General features: G+C 46.2%; 1 long non-coding RNA gene across 1 annotated transcript in view; it reads left to right on the top strand.

The window, feature by feature from the left end:
- Window positions 1-54: 54 nt before the first annotated feature.
- LOC144824809 (uncharacterized) overlaps window positions 55-17,421 on the top strand; it is a 100,517-nt gene continuing 83,150 nt past the window's right edge. The window contains exon 1 of the long non-coding RNA XR_013609129.1: window positions 55-96. This is a non-coding gene — a long non-coding RNA (uncharacterized LOC144824809). The remainder of the gene's footprint in view (window positions 97-17,421) is intronic.

The following is a 17,421-nucleotide window of genomic DNA, read 5'->3' as shown; positions in this document are numbered from 1 at the left end:
TGAAGCCTGCCGAGCGCTCCCTCCACATCAATCGGGAGACCCCGTGGTTGACCGGGGAGCGTGAGGCGAAGAGAGGGCGTCAGAGGAGAGGAGCAGGTAGGAGTTAGTGCAAGTAGGCAGAAGGAGGAGTGATTGTTTTTAAAAGATCTGTGCAAATAGGCAATATACGATGTAGTTTTAAAAACGGAGCAAGAGCAGAGTCTAAAACAATTAGCAGGCAGGAGGGTAAAGCATTCACCCTACCGTCAAAACGCCAAGCGCCTTTACCGGTACATATGTTATTTGCAGCACAATCAACAACCACACTTTGGTAGAAAGCACACTGCATAGGGCAGATTGCTCTGAGAATGATCAAAAACCCATGTCTTCCATGATACCACTGCATAGCGCCCATGGTGTGCTGCATGTGTCTTGTCCCTTTACGCATTTACCCCATGCTCCTGTACCTTCATATTCCATCCCCTTTGTGAACAATATTATTGCCGGTTTGGAGAAACAGTGCACTCCTGGTGCTATCTTCTCCCTGGTCTGTGAAAGAACGAAAGCTCACAAAAAAGTATGTCTGGTATGTTCAACAGAAAAGGATTGTGCATCGGAGTATGTAAATGTGACACTTCTGCTGGAAAGAAAAAAGTCCTTTTTTAGGACGAGAACCCTCACTCACCCGAGGGTGACATGCTTCATCATTGGGTCCTCTCCTCACACCCAGACCGCGAGGTCCATTGTGTGGGCTACAACTCTCCGAGTGGAGAGGAACGGAGATGTTTTTGATGAGTGGTTAGTATTAACCCCTTCGATGCTGATGACAAAGCCAGCTCGTCATCAACGTTACCTGCGGTGCGCGGATGACGAGCTGGCTTTGTCACGATCAAGCCATTTTTGAAATTCCCGCGTACAGCGGGAAAATGCGGTAGCGGTTAAGGAGAGAGAGGGACAGAGTGCAAAAAAAGATATAGTGGTAGTTACAACTACCTCCAAGGTACCCAATAAACTATATTCTGTGGCCCACTGGGGATAGGATTAAAAAGAGGACGAGGGTTATGCGAAAAATATATTAACTCTTTTCAATGGTCAAGCGGTCGACATGTTTCTCACTTCAACAGTCCCACAAGTGGGATCCTTGGCATTCATCAGGACCAATGCAGTAATCATTATGTATGTAACACAACACAAATGAGGAGGGTCCAAGGGGAACTATATTTAGAGACCAATTAAACCAGCCTACACCCCCAAATTGAACTAGTCACAAGAAAATAAAGACTGGTAGCGGTCTGTATTCAACCCTAAAGATTAGAGCAAAAAATCTGATTATCAGGAGGCAAGTGTATGTGTGTTAGAACCTAAAAGTGTATGAATAAGAGGAAATTAATCCTATCAGCCCACCCATATGGCGGAGTATCGTCATCTGGGATTGAAAAAGGTCATGGTCCAGATAAGGAGACACACCTGATTGAATTGTGTGTGCGTTTATCTCCAATTCTCCAAGACCACCCAAGATGGATCCAAAGTGTATGAATAAGAGGAAATGAATCCCATCAGCCCACCCATATGGCGGAGTATCGTCATCTGGGATTGAAAAAGGTCATGGTCCAGATAAGGAGACACACCTGATTGAATAGTGTGTGTGTTTATCTCCAATTCCCCAAAACGACCACCCAAGATGGATCCATCTTGGGTGGTCTTGGAGAATTGGAGATAAACACACACAATTCAATCAGGTGTGTCTCCTTATCTGGAACATGACCTTTTTCTATCCCAGATGACGATACTCCGCCATATGGGTGGGCTGATGGGATTCATTTCCTCTTATTCATACACTTTTAGGTTCTAACACACATACACTTGCCTCCTGATAATCAGATTTTTTGCTCTAATCTTTAGGGTTGAATACAGACCGCTACGAGTCTTTATTTTCTTGTGACGTAATCATTATGTAATCACTCTGTGTATATGTGAATAATATATTCTTAAATTCAAATCAATATATATACTGGCCAAACAGGATAGCTTGGTATGCGGTGGCCCATGTAAATTCAGGGTCCACCGAAGTTCCAAAGGGGTAATTTCTGGTGCCCCCCTTCCTGCAAGTGGGTACATCCTAAACGCCCATCTCCGTATGTTGGTGCTTAGACGGTGGATGTCCCGGCAAAGGGCATCGCAACCTTATCTGTGCACGTCTGTATACTGGTACTCTTCTGTCACTGCTGTACCTGTTCTGTGAGGAACGGAAGTGGTGCAATGCTGCCGCTGCCTGGTATGTTAAATCCTCACCAAAACAAGCTCCTCCCTTTTGGATCTGCACTGTTTCCTCTCTGGTCCCAGAGTTACTTCTCAGGCGCCTGCAGTACCTTCCTTAAATCACCTTGTGCTGGCTCCTCCTCCTGAAACCTGAGCGGCTTACCCCTGGACCCTGCGGTGATCCGCACATAGACCCAGCGTTTGCTTTCTAAGACCCTTCCCTGTTCATCACACCCTAGACTGTACGCTGCTTCTCTCACTCCTATGCTGTTCACCACTTATTGGAGCTTGCACAGCTTGTGTACCATTTTGGACCCAATTTTACTCCCACCCTGGAATCTATGTGCATTCCTTCCACACCCAAACACTCCCGCGAGACAACACACTCTCTCTACCATCTAGATCCTCCATTGCTTCCTGCACCTTTCCCCAACTTCTTACATTTGTACTGATCCATGCCCCTTACCTAGGCTGCCTATGGTCTGTGATATTGCACTGTGCACTTGACCGTGTGCTTCTCCAGGCCCTCACCCCCATCACCCTTCAATATTGTGCTTTCCGCACCCCTTAGACTTTTGCACTTCCAAAGATTCCCTAACATGCAAAACAGGTACAGAACAGGCAGCAGCAGTGTAAACTTTACTATACATGGTACATCAACACCTGCGACTGCTACCTACGTAACCCCCTCTTAGTTACATTACTCAAGTGCTCAATCAACCAATGCCAGTATGATGCCAATGCCTATTTATTAATGTCTATGTCTAATGGAGTTGAAGCGGAGGCAACCCTGCATTAGAGTGGTCTTAAGCAATACCCACTAAATGCAGATAAAGCAGAATAATCAGGGCATATTTTTAGACCTAATGAAATGTGTTAAGAAAAAGTTGGGTGTTGAAGTTGCCATTTAAGGAATGCCTGGGAAACCGATTGTCTTTGTGTTCAAGGGCAGGACTCCCGGTTTCAAGGAAGAGATTTACAATTTGATGGCCCTTTTAGGTAGAACATACCCTCTCAATATATACATTATCCCAAGGTGTGAACAGTCACTAGTTTGCGAACCTTTGGACAGAAAGGGCGAGTCTGTATTGGCACTCTCTGCTAGATTGTACTGCTACGGACAGACAATGTGTTCTGTTTGCTTATGGATTAGGTGCATGTACAAATTTCCCTAGACGTTTGCTGATATATTTGTAGGTTAAATATAGCATTCTATAAATGAAAAGGCTGCTAGTAATTTGCCTTTCGCTGGCGGAGAAATTTGCAACTCCATTGAGGACACAACGTGCTATCTGGGTTTCAACCACGGAGACGTATTTGGGCTGGTTTGGAAGCAAGCTCAATGGCTCATATAGACCCATAAATGAATCTGGCTATTGTAGGTGTGGTTCCCCAAAAGGTCCTGGCAAAGGTCAAGAGATCGCCAGAATCCCAGGGAAACCTAATGTGGTTCTTGAGTGCATAGGCCACCTACCAGCTTCAAGCTTTAAGGCATTACTCAAACAGGTCTACGAGAAGTCCAAAGCAGTGCACAGGTGGGAATCAGGTAGTGTCTTGGGGTTAAAAGCTGCCGGTCTGTCTCTCTTATTTACCAAAATATACCTCTGACAAGAGGACTCTGGTTCTCTCTGAGAACCTCATTGGTATGACAGCGCGTGAACATAAATGAAGTAAAAATCATGCCTCGAGCATCTTACATTTCTCCATCATAGTTTTGTTTTTGCTGTGTTTTGCAATCTTTTCATCATTTGCCTGAGAGTAAGTTATTTCAAAAAGTACCTTGAATTACAAGAGCTAGTCCAAACGTCTGCTCCTCTTTTTACCAGAAATGGTGCCAATCTTGAGACACATGGAAGAGTGACAGATTCTAGCAACAGATGACCCTGAAGGGTTAGGGAGTATGGCAAACTTCCCACTGTGGATGAAGCAAGCGAGAAAGTATTTTTCATTCCCAAACACAGCAATATGATCTGTGAGCAATTTAGTCAGGTAAGGGTCATAAAAAAAAGAGAGAGATTTAATTTGCTCCCGTGGAATCTGGTGTTATCATAAAAGTGGCTGACAATGAAAAAAATTGCTAAGTGAGGAGCACAAAATATGATATTTTTATTCAGGCGCAGCAGAGCCTTGGACAAAAAAAGGAACGCACTACACGGCTGGAATTTCAATTAATTGATGGAAGGCCCACATTACATGAGTAGTATGTCTGGGGGAAGGGCTCTGCCTGCACGGCTATGACCCAAAGGCCGGAGATGTGTTGAGTGGCTAAAATGTTAAGTTTAATCAGAAGTTCGAAATTAAAGTTCAAGCCACAACCAATTTTCATAAATTCTTACTTGGCGTGGCCCATAAAAGATGGTAGGGTGCAATGATGACAGGAGTCAGGTGCAGGAAGTAATAGTGACACTCGGTGACCACATGAACATGACACTCGTGGCGATGGGAGAAGAAACTGACCAGGGAGGGAACAGGAATTGACAGTGGCAGGAAGTGGCAGGGGCGGGATTGCAAAAGGGCAGGGCCGGACTGGCTGCCGGGCAGTTGTGTGTGCTGCCCTGCTGGGGGCTAATTTCGTTGATGGGGACCTGCGTGTGCAAAACGAAATTCGTTTTGCTTTTTTTATTTCAAATCGCACGCAGGTCCCCATCAACAAAATATGCCCCCACCACAGAGAAATTAGCCCCTAGCTCAGCAGCCCACACAACTGCCCGGTAGCCAGTCTGGCCCTGCAAAAGGGGAAAGGTGAAGTGAATGACATGCAAGAGCTGCATAGGCAACCGTTAGAAAACTACAGGAGTTGCCCCCCAAATACCAGGCTAAAGCAGTTTGTAACCAAAAAAATGTCTCTAATTGCAACAGGGAGGAAAGAGGAAAGTGTGGTAATGGGCTGCATACTCAAAAATATATTGATATATTGTATTTTTTTTTGCACTTTACACCTACAATCTGCCATATTCCACCAAGAAGTAAGTGGTCGCTCCTAGTCCGTTTACCGTCCATCCATTCTGGAATCATTCTCGCCCAGGGTCTCTCGAAGGCAAGCAGGCCGCTGGAATCTGTAATATCAACTAACGTGATGCCAATTAGACATTTAATTGAAGAATGATTATCCGACAGAACCCGAGGTTTACAAGGATTTCAGAAAGTAAACACAGGCAGAACACACAGGGTTGATTTCCAGGAAAAGAGAGAAACATGGACAAACATCAAACTGCCGAGATGAAGGGAATAGATTCTGTCTCCCTGGGTGTTTCCTGTGCAGCACGAGGCTCTCCCCCTTTTCCCCATACCGTCACCGTGTCAATCATCGAGCACGCGGACTGTTATTTAGAAACCCCGCAAGCGTAATCAAAATGGAAAACACACTCAATATGGCATTCCTTTACATTGCATTCCTAGGACTATTCCACAAGAAGGAATGATGTGATATGCCCTCGCGGGGCAATACGGTGCATTTGACATTTAATTGAAGAGTGATTATCTGACAGAACTCAAGGGTTTACAGGGATTTCGGAAAGTACATGCAGAACACACAAGAGGCGGGCCCAAAGGCAGCTTCTATTCATGCAGTAATCAAACACATAGACTCTCGAAGGTCCTCACCGTGGTTTGTGAGGTTCGCCCCCACTAGATAAACCTACACAGAGGCAGTATGTGCCTGTAACTTACGGGAGTGGCTTAGAGAAGTCCACATCCCATTGATTTATCTCATCTTCCATTCCCGGCCTAAAGGTGTGTGTGTGACATCACAGCATGGTGGTACTGACCAGGTCGGTGGTCCACTACGTCATGTCCCTAGTTGGTCGGCAAGCATGCCTACTTGGCAAGGCTTTTGAGTCTTTTGGATGAGATAGTCCACAGTTAGACCCCAAGAGATTGGCTTAAAGCTGGGTTGGGCCGCAGGTGGTAGCGGCAGCTTTTTGGCTCATCTTCAGGTCTTTCGCTCTTCATTTCGCGGTAATCCTCGGTCTTGGTAATAGGGCTCCTCCGTCAGATGTCTCATGCAGGTATGCCTCGGCCAGTAAGGCCTTCTGGGCTCCAGCTCATGTCCCAGTTCTACCGGGGGTGGGGTGGATCTTCTTCTGTGGGCTGGCTAAGATTCTCCACTCTCTTTCAGTTTCACTTCCTCTCACAGTGGTGACAGTAGTACCTACCCCGGATTTTGGTAATAAGCTACGAGGTTCACTTTTAAGGTGATGTAAAAGTTCCCACCGGATTTTTGTCCTTGAAAACTGCCTGGTCGCCCAGATTCAACTTGGAAGTTTCAGCTCATTACGATTGGCTGGCATGGTCATTTTTAATGAGCTTTTGTTACGTCCACTCTGGTTGGTTTTCCAAAATGGTCCAGCAGGGTTACTGTCTCAGAAATGGCCACTTGAACATCAAGTTGATCAGAGCGCACAATGTAGTGCTGTGTGGTGCATGCCAATAGGCACTCGGGAACTGGTGTAAACAACATTCTGGGTCGTCACCTCTGTCATTCCAAATCCTTAGTGCTTTGTTAAATGTCCCCATAAAGTGTCCTACTATCCCATTAGCTTTGGGCTACTGGAGTGTGATCTTCCTATGTCGAATCCCAGGGGCATGAAGGTACTCTGTCAATTCCACTCATTGCAATGGGTCCGTTATCCGTCTTCACTTCCAATGGCAGTCCAAATCAAATGTGGAAAACACTTTTTCCAAGATAAGTTTGATCTTATTGAAAATGGTTGAGATTGATGGTCAACCAACAGGTAATTGGTATGACTGTCCATGATCACAACAGTATTCCACCCATCAGGGAAGCTTCAGAAATCAAAGCTCACCTGTCTGCGGCTTGAGACAAGGGTGTTCAGCTATGACTAGGGCAGGGCTCCTGCCTCCTCTAGTGATTTGGCAGAGAATGCATACCCTCACCTTCTCCCTAACTAGGCTATCCAAGTTCGGGAACCAGATCTTCAACTGAAATCTTACTTTGGAGTCGTTTTCACAATCTCTTTGTGGCCTTGGTGTGCCAGGTCAGCTATCCAGGCCTATAATGTTTGGGGGTTTGAAACCTAGAGTTTGGTCGGAACCTAGAGTTGGGTCAGTAGTAGGTTCCAAGCCTTTTTCCCCACCAGAAATTGCTTCCACTAGCAAAGCTGCGTGGACCGTGCTGCTCTCTGCAAACAGATGTCTCCCTCTTTCGCTGATTTGATTTCCTCAAGTGTTATGGCATTTGGTTAAGCCTTCTGCACGATGCTCCTAATGAACTCATCAGCTAACTCATCATCCTCGCTTGTCTTACTGCCTCTGGTATGGGTGGTCAGGATAGGTAGTCGGCAGGATTTCCTGCTCCAAATAGGTACTCGGTAGACAATGTCGAATGTGTATACTTGTAATTACATGGCCCACTGCTCTATCAGCAACAGCAACTGCCGGGCTGTGCTTGCGAAAAGGGAAGCCAGTGGTTTTTGATCAGTTTCCATCATTTTGAAAATGATTTAAAGTAAAATGTAGTGGGTGAAAAAAGTTGACTGAAAAAAGTTGTGTCAAAACAGTTGCTGGCGGACGCGTCTTTTTGAAGCTCCGCGCTCCGGCCTGAACACTAGCATATATAGGCGCCGGTGGAGCCCCTAAAACTATGAAAACGAAGCGCCAACCGGCGACATTCACGCCCGGTAACTAAAAATAGCAGCGACGGATGGAAACAACAGAGCCAAGTGAGTGAACACTGAGGAAACACTGAGAGACCTTCACACGAGAATTAAGACACTGGAGGAAAAAACAGACAATCTAGAAGGGCGGTCAAGGAGAAGTAACATCAGAGTTCTGAACTTACCAGAGTGAGTAGAAGGACTGGACCCCATAGGGTACGTAGGGAGCTGGTTCAAATCATTTAGGCAGGAATCAGGACTAACTCCTTACTTCTCACTGGAACAAGCACATCGGGTCACGGCGCGCAAACCACCTCCGGGGTCACCGGCTAGGCCGTTGTCGCTAAAACTCCTACATTACCGTGATAGGGACACAGAGGTCCGGGCAGCAAGGCAACAGTGACCAATTCGAGTGGAAGATAAACAAGCAATGCTGTTTCTTGACTATTCCAAAGCGGTACAAAGAGCATCATTCCTAGACGTCAAACGCATGCTGTGATAAAGGGATATCCAATATACTCTCCTGTTCCCAGCTCGCTTAAAAATCCTGCATGAAGGTCGCACAAACTTCTTCAGTGACCCGATAGAAGAGTATGAATGGGTAGAACAGCAGCTGAAAGGCAAGGGGCCTTGAGAAACCAGACTAAGAAACCGTGAATCCAGATGAAAACTGTGACAACAGAAGAAAACAACCCCAAAACAGCCAGGAACGAGATCAGGGACAACATCAAGGAACCCCCCGGACTTAAAACAATTTATAGCAGGACGTAGAAAAGCCCTGCAGATGGGGGAACTGGGCCCGATGGCAGGAACTTCGGACGGAGAGAGGGGTCCCCATATCACATCCTAAGAGGACATAAGTGATACCAACACCTCCAGAGATGGCTCAATTACCCCACCAGTGGCAACTCCGCAGACGGCGGACAAATTTATTTGACTCTTGCCAGCAAATGTATGACTGTATTTAATATAATTAGCGCGTCCCGTCAGGCCTTGCAGAGAAATAATGACAGGACAGTGGATATTGATATAATTAAACGCCCTGCGTAAGGTGAACACACAACTATATAACAGACACAATAGGGGGACACACAAAGCTCCAGCGGCGCCACTTTTACACATGTAAGCTATAAGGGGACGCAAAGGCCATACACAACAAATAAAGGTAGCCACGACCCCCCCCCAATTACGTACTAGAGTAGAAACAAAATGTTTAGTTTGGACATATCGCCTTGAGCGAGTAGTTGGGATCATCTTCCCATGCAAAGTTTGACCCCTTCCCCCAACAGAACCCCGGTTTACTACCAAAGACACCCTACAGGCGGGGAACACCATCACAAAACAACAATCTACCCACAAATGGGGAGGACCCAGGCAATAAGACATGCCAGGGTCGTAGCACACTATAACCAAAAGACAGTACATCATGACAAATAAGAATGAAAACACAGACCTCAGTCTCATTACAATAAATGTCAGGGGCATGCATACAGCGAACAAAAGGTATGCAGTATACTCATACATCAAGAGACCTAGGGCTAGATGTAGGTAATTTGTATTTACCGATTCATAAATACCGAATTTTACAGATTCGGTATTTATGAATCGGTAAATATGAAGGGGGAGATGTAGGTAATTCCAGATGTGGAATTACCGATTCGGTAATATTCGGTATTTACCGATTCGGTAAATACCGAATCGGTATTTCCTATTGATTCCTATGGGCTGTGAAGCCCATAGGAATCAATGGGAAATACCGATTCGGTAATTACCGAATCGGTAAATACCGAATTCTACAAGGGTGCAGGGGATGTCACTTTGACACCCTCTGGCACCCCAAAAATTGACATGTGCGCCATGTGGCACACAGACATGCCCTAAGGGCATGTCTGTCTGTCACATGGCATAGGTGTGCATGCACACATGTGCATGCACACCTGAATTCGGTATTTTAACACCCAATTGGATTGGGTGGTAAAATACCGAATTTGTAGGGCCTTTGGGACTCAGAAGAGTCCCACCTACATCTGAGATTTACCGAATCGGTAAAAATACCGATTCGGTATTTTACAGAATCGGTAAATTTACCGAATCGGTAAATTTACCGATTCTGTAAAAATGTGCCCCTACATCCCAAAAACCCATTTACCGGTCGATAACGGCCGAAATCGGCCGTTACCGGTCGGTAAATGGCTCCTACATCTGGCCCAAAGAGTGCAGATAGCTCTGATTCACGAAACGCATTTAACAGCACAAGAGCTGGAGAGCCTGTGTAGGAAATTCCGGGATCATCTTATGGTCCAATCCCAATACACGCCCATCCCATGGCTGTCGGAGGGTGACTACAATTACGTATTAGATCTACTACTTGGCAGGTCACATCCCCTGCCAGTACACTCTCCCATTCACAAACAGACAGAAAGCTACAGAGCATGGGTTACGCATTGGCACTTACGGATGCGAGGCAGATCTGACATCCAAACACCAAATTATATTAATTTCACTCTATCTCTCACAACTTACAAGTAAGACTAGACAGATTCCTCTGTTCTACAACAATAGTCCCCAAAGTCCAACACTCGGACTACCCAGGTAGGGTACTTTTGGACCACGACGCACATATCCTCACACATAGATGGAGGCCCCCTCATCCTCCGGTACCTACATGGAAATTGCCACGCAAATGCTCGACTGACCAAGTGTTTCGACATGAACAAGGGAATAGTATACAAAAATACCTCACAACCAAAGCGGGTACAACAGCATCTAGACTAATAGAATGGGACGCATTTAAGGTGGTTTCTAGGGGAGAATGCATACAACAAATAGTGGGAGTCAGGAAAACGAAGGCACAGGCGCTAATAAGGACAGAAACCACATTAGCAACAGTAACCAAAGAGGCAGACGTGAACAGGGCAGATCCGACTCAGGTGGCGGCAGCCAAAGCAGCATATGCAGCGACATTGCTGGATTTACATAGATATAACTTTAAAGCGTACATGACAAGGGCACATAGAGAGGGCGAGAGAGCTGGGACCTTGCTAGCCTGGTTGACCAGGCAAGACACAGAACTTAAACCGATTACCGAAATAATAGACCCGACTGGAAACCTAATCCATACACAGGCAGAAATACTACAATCGTTCCACAGTTACTACTCAGGGATATACAGAAATATGGCACAGAGTAATCGGAGGGCAATAGAGCACTTCCTAGACCCCCTAGTCATAACAGATATCTTGGCAGCAGACAGGGAGTCCCTGGACACAAAGATTGTTTCTACAGATGTAACCCATGCAATACAGGCATTGGCATGTAACAAGGCCCCAGGATTGAACGGCTTTCCACTCGAGTATTACAGTACCTTCTCAACCCTACTAGTGCCCCGCCTGGTGTAAATGTACGATGATGCATTAGAATGAGGTGAACTCCTGAGATCACTGAGAGAATCCATCCTGGTGACATTACCGAAACCGAATCGGGACCGAAAACTCATGGCCTCATACAGACCCATTACTCAACTGACAGCGGACTGTAAAATCCTAAGGACGATACTAGCAGACCGATATACTCGAATACTTCCACAATTGATCCGCCCAGATCAATGTGGATTAATTCCAAGAAGAAACACTTCACAGAACATACGTAGGTTGTTCCATGTCCAAGACGGAGCATGCACCAAATATCCAAGAGCCGCGTGCCAGGTTCGGAACCTGGAAAAGGCCTTTGATACCCTCACATGGCCGAATATGTTTGCAACTCTCCACAAAACAGGTCTGGGCCCACCTTATTAACGTACATGTGACTATTATATACAAACCTCACTGCGAGAGTACGATTAGGGCGATACATCTCAGCTACATTTCGAGTAGAGAGGGGCCCAGGACAGGGGTGTCCCCTATCCCCAATACTATTCGCTCTTACTGTGGAACCCCTTGCGATCCGTCTACGTCAGGAAGGGGAAAACTGGGGTACCCCAATGGTGGACACAGTCCACAGCGTTTCATTATACGAGGACGATTTTTAACTATACGTCCAAGACATCACCGCAGACCTGACCCCAATCTGATCAACACTAACGGAATTTGCAGAAGCGTCAGTGTTCAAAGTAAACTGGGATAAATCCACGATTTATCCATTGAGCCCGGTTCTCGCCCCTCAGACCATTACAATAGGGATCGAGAGCATTGCCTGGATTGGGAATGACCCTCGATACTTGGAATCCGACTATATCACTCCCCTAGTTATTTATATGAGGGAAACCACCGTAAGACGCTGGCAGGAATAGGAGCGGCGGTGAGTTTTTGGAAAATGCTCCCCTTGGTCCCTATCGGACGAGTGGCCCTGGCTAAAATGATTATGGTACCCAGATTACTATATCATTTCGTAAACCTCCCCGTCATTCCCCCTCGCTCATTCTTTCGGGAATTAGACTCATTACTTATCTCTTTGATCTGGGGCACAGGCCGCCACAGCGTGGCATTATCTAAATTACAACTACTCACCGATCACAGAGGATTAGGGGCCCCATCCTTTGAGGCTTATTTCTGAGTAGCACAATTGCAGTGGCTTGCACACTGGACAGCAGAGCGCTACCTAGGAGAAACTGTGTCCGAGGCAGGGCAAATACCGCTACCAGCTATCCGCCGCCTCCTGCTTCCTGGCACTAAACCCACACGCACTTACCCACTACAGGTAACAATAGCACGAACATGTATGCAGAGGAAACATCATATGTCCGTAGGGAAACCCCTTTACTCTCCACTGCTCCCGTTGATAGGACTGCTTAGGAAAGAGAAGTACTATACAGCCCGGACCCTACAGGTATGGACAGATCATGCGTTAAGTGAGATGGAATCCTTATTCCAGGATGGACAATTACGTCCATACAACCTACTAATGGAAGATTATGACCTCCCCCCAGGGCAATTCCTGCTACATAGACAAATAATTGCTAGCTATCACACTTTTTGGAATTTAACTGAAGGGGAACCCGAGACACTTCTAGTAATACACACTATTTAGTCACCAGGCTCTACAAAGCCGTCCGTGAACTCACGGTCAAATCACTGGACCCATTGGGGCATACCTGGGAAGAGGAGATAGGTCAGCCACTGCACGATAAAGAATGGGAACAAGCATTAAAATACCCAAAAAAGGTATCCAGAAATGCCTGTTTCAAAAACATACAGCTTTACTTCCTCCATAGGGCATATCTAACACCAGAACGTCTGCAACGATATTACCCAGACACACAATTTTTGTGTCCCCGCTGCAATGCTCCCGAGGCAAATTTCCAACATAGGTTTTGGAGTTGCCACACATTGCAATCATACTGGAAGTCTGTGCATGAAACATTATGGGAAGTCACAGGCCTACCAAACATGAACACGTGGGAAGATTGCGCAGTAGGAGTTTTCCGACGGCTTAAGACATACAAGGTACAAACACACTTCATATCCCTATCAATACTGTTGGCAAAAAGAGGAATAGCCATGCACTGGAGGGCCCCAGCGGGAACGCCAGTAGCAGCCTTGGTGGGGGCAGTGAAGAAATGGGGAGCTGCGGAGGAGGAAGCGATTAGAAGTGAGAGGGACGTGTAAACATCATACATCTATGGAATGGACTCAACTCCTACATCAGTTCAAACACCAGATAACACATGTCGAAACACCCACGGCATCTCAGACCCAGGTAGTCCAAACAATTCAGAATACATCCGAAGATACTCGCAGAGAGATCAGTCTGCCCCAAATCAGGAACAACGCATTATGACTTGCACAGACACAGAGTATACAGGAAAAACTAGTAGAAGCTACTACAATCTCCCCAGAAGCCTAGAAATATATAAACTAACATTATAATAATCAACGAGTCAAACAACCCCACCTGCGACTTTACCCATAATCCCCTACCGTTAATCCAAGTTGAAAGTACAGTTAACAACTAAGTAAACATTTCGGTAGTTCTTAGACCGATTCATACAGAAAGGATAAGCGCCAACAACACAAAACATGCGACAACATGAACAGTTGCGCATGCAGACAATATCCTTGTATTAGGCACAAGATGCTCTAAACGAACTATTGCATACATAAACAAGCATTTACAATGCAATGGTCTCGGCATTATTAAAGGTAGAGCTATTGGCATTGCTCATTACATTTTTTTTCATTTTTTTTAAAAACCCATAAATAAATAGTATTGTCATTTACAATGGCAAAAGGTGAGCATTAGAGAGTAGTAGAGAGTATTCGCGGACACAGAGCCACACACACACACAGACAGAGCTGCGCACACACACACAGACAGAGCCGCGCACACACACACACAGACAGAGCCACGCACACACACAGACAGAGCCACACACACACACACACACACACACACACAGCCATGCACACACACACACACACAGAGCCACACACACATGCACACACACAGAGCCACGCACACACACAGAGAGCCACGCACACACACACACACAGAGCCACACACACACACAGAGCCACGCACACACACACACACACACAGAGCCACGCACACACACACACAGAAAGCCACACACACACAGAAAGCCACACACACACAGAGCCACACACACACAGAGCCACACACACACACACACACAGAGCCACGCACACACACAGAGCCACGCACACACAGAGAGCCACGCACGCACACACAGAGAGCCACGCACACACACAGAGAGCCACGCACACACACAGACCGAGTCACGCACACACACACAGACAGAGCCATGCACACACACAGACAGAGCCACGCACACACACAGACAGAGCCACGCACACACACAGACAGAGCCACGCACACACACACACAGACAGAGCCACGCACACACACACACAGACAGAGCCACGCACACACACAGACAGAGCCACACACACAGACAGAGCCATGCACACAGAGGCACAGAAAAACCGGGATGACAAGCATGGAACAGAGGCACAGAAAAACCGGGGGAACAGAGGCACAGAAAAACCGGGATGACAAGCAGGGAAGAGGAGTAAGAAGCAGACTAGAGAGCTTCATGGAAGGAGTAAGACAAAGGCAGTGGGCACACCAGGAGTAAGATGCAGACTAGAGAGCTCTGTACAGCCACACACACAGACAGCCACACACAGGGAACAGAGGCCAGAAAAAACTTTCAGAACGAGGGAACAGGGGGCAGGAAACCAAGCACAGCGAGGGGGCAGGGGAGCAAGAACAGCGAGGGGGAAGGGGAGCAAGCACAGCCAGGGGAGCAAGCACAGCCAGGGGAGTAAGCACAGCCATGGGGCAGGGGAGTAAGCACAGCCATGGGGCAGGGGAGCCAGCACAGCCAGGGGGCAGGGGAGCAAGCACATGGAAGGTTAGTTTAGCAGAGCTTCACTTTGCAAATCGGATCACAGCCAAATACCTCTTTCCAACTCAAGTTGATGAGAAAGGAAGAATCCTTCACTCTGTCAGAGGAACCACTTTATTAAACTCACTGTGACTTTACCCTTTCCAGACTGGATTACTACAGTTTCTAAGTCAGGGCACCTCTGGGATAACAGGCTCAAGATGTTACAGATTCAAGCAGCTAAACTGTATGATTTAAAGAAACCAGCCACACCACCAGCACTTTAAATGTGATCCACTCACTTTGGAGAAGAAAATTCAAAAAGCTGTAGTCTGTGCAGAGATTCACCATTGGCGATAGAGCACCCTATTTATCGCGAGTTGGTAGTTGACTTTTTTTCACCTCCATGCTCCAAATGTTATAGCAGCGGAAAATCCCAATTAGCACAATCAATAGCATCAGCCCTGTCAAATACCCATAGAGACAAATAACATCACAGTAAGTGTAGCCTCACAAAATACAATAACGTACATTAAATGGAAAAGGAATGTCCAAATGAAGGGTAGACTATCAAACATTAACAACAGTTACATTGTAATAAGTCACACTGGGTCGATAACCAAGTAAAAATAAATATCCTAACGATCACCTCAATGCCATGGGCAGGTAATATAAAATCACTACTGGAGCTAATGGTTAATATGTATATAGCTATATATGTGTGTATGTAATTTTTATATAGCACAAACGTAGCCAAAAGACAGTGAACACTGTAGAGAGGCCAAGGTAAAGATGCAGTCAACATGTGATTTTAGTGTAGCTGGTTTCTGAACTGTTAGTGCAGCATTATGTAGTGATCATTAAAAGAAATGTTTTGACAACTTTTTCTTAAATTACGTCTGGATTTGGGCATCTCGGATGGCTACAGAGACGTAGTTCAAGATTCTTTACGAATAGATACAGAAGGCCGGTAAAATGTTTTTCTTTTCTTCATAAACAGTCTGATGGTGTCCTGGCTTCGGTATGCCGAGAGTCACCAGAGATTGTTAACTTATCAGTCATTTGGGAAGTGGTATGTTTGTGACTGCTTTGTATCTATATGATGCAGCTGGTTTTAGAGCTGGTTCAGGGTGGCACGGGCATACGAGGTGGTGTGCTGCTGCATGTGTGGAGTCTACAAGGATGCGGAGTCGTGTACTACCCCCATCCAAATACATACATATCAAACATACCTGTAGCTTAATAAAAAGTGCTGAAAATGCTGCTCTACAACGGTGATACCTTAAACACCAAAGTATTAATGTTCTATTACCTTTATCGCTACACTAAAATGTTTATTTTGCCATTACCACAAGGATGAGGCAAGTGCATCTGCCAGTATAATGGGTACTCTACATACAATTTCTGCCTTCACTGGGATCAGGCATGTTGCGTTTCCCATAACATCAGGAAGCCCTGCTTAATAAGAACTATAGAAACATTACGACACCACTCAATAGAGGCCTCCAGAGACATTAGGTGTTGTTCAATGTGTGTTTTCAGAAATATAAAGGCTAAGTATGTTTACCAGGAAACATCGGGTGCTGTCAATAACATCAGATGGTTGGGGCTGCCTGATAAGGGCTCCCAGAACCATTCCGGGTCTGCAGTATTATGGTGTTTCTGCTCAGTGAGTAGAGTTATCAAGCCAATGTTGCTCGATGAGTGCTACCACAGACTGTGGATGCTATAAGTACAACTACACCAAGATGGGGAATTTGATCTATTACTTTACTAAGTGCAGCTGCCGTCTTGATAATGTCCCAAACATTAGCTGCTAGCAATGAGTGATGCGCTTCTGTAGTGTTGCGACTAAAACAGACAGCCTCCTAACGTCAGCGCATTGCTCTATGGCTGATAGTAATATGTTCTAGGAGCATTTTTTTCGGGTAAGGTCCGCGCTGTATAAAAACGCATAAAAACGTCCCACGCCCACAGCACTGCATCCGCCTCCCAGTGTGTCCTTCATATCACCCGCCCCCGATGGCCCTCTGCATAGCGCGAAGGCTTTGCTCCCAGTATAGCGCCTCTTCCTCCTCCCCCACAGACAGCTCTTCACTCCCAGTCACCCAGGGCCCACCCGTGGGTGCAGCACTCACCAGTGGCTGGCACTGCAACCCTCCACGCTCCTCCACATTCCTCGCAAGCCCCACTTGTAACTTTCTCCTCCTGTATCATTACAGT

Source organism: Lissotriton helveticus, chromosome 3_1, assembly GCF_964261635.1.
Source record: "Lissotriton helveticus chromosome 3_1, aLisHel1.1, whole genome shotgun sequence".
Lineage (NCBI taxonomy): Eukaryota > Metazoa > Chordata > Amphibia > Caudata > Salamandridae > Lissotriton > Lissotriton helveticus.
This window is presented reverse-complemented; position numbering and strand designations above follow the sequence as displayed.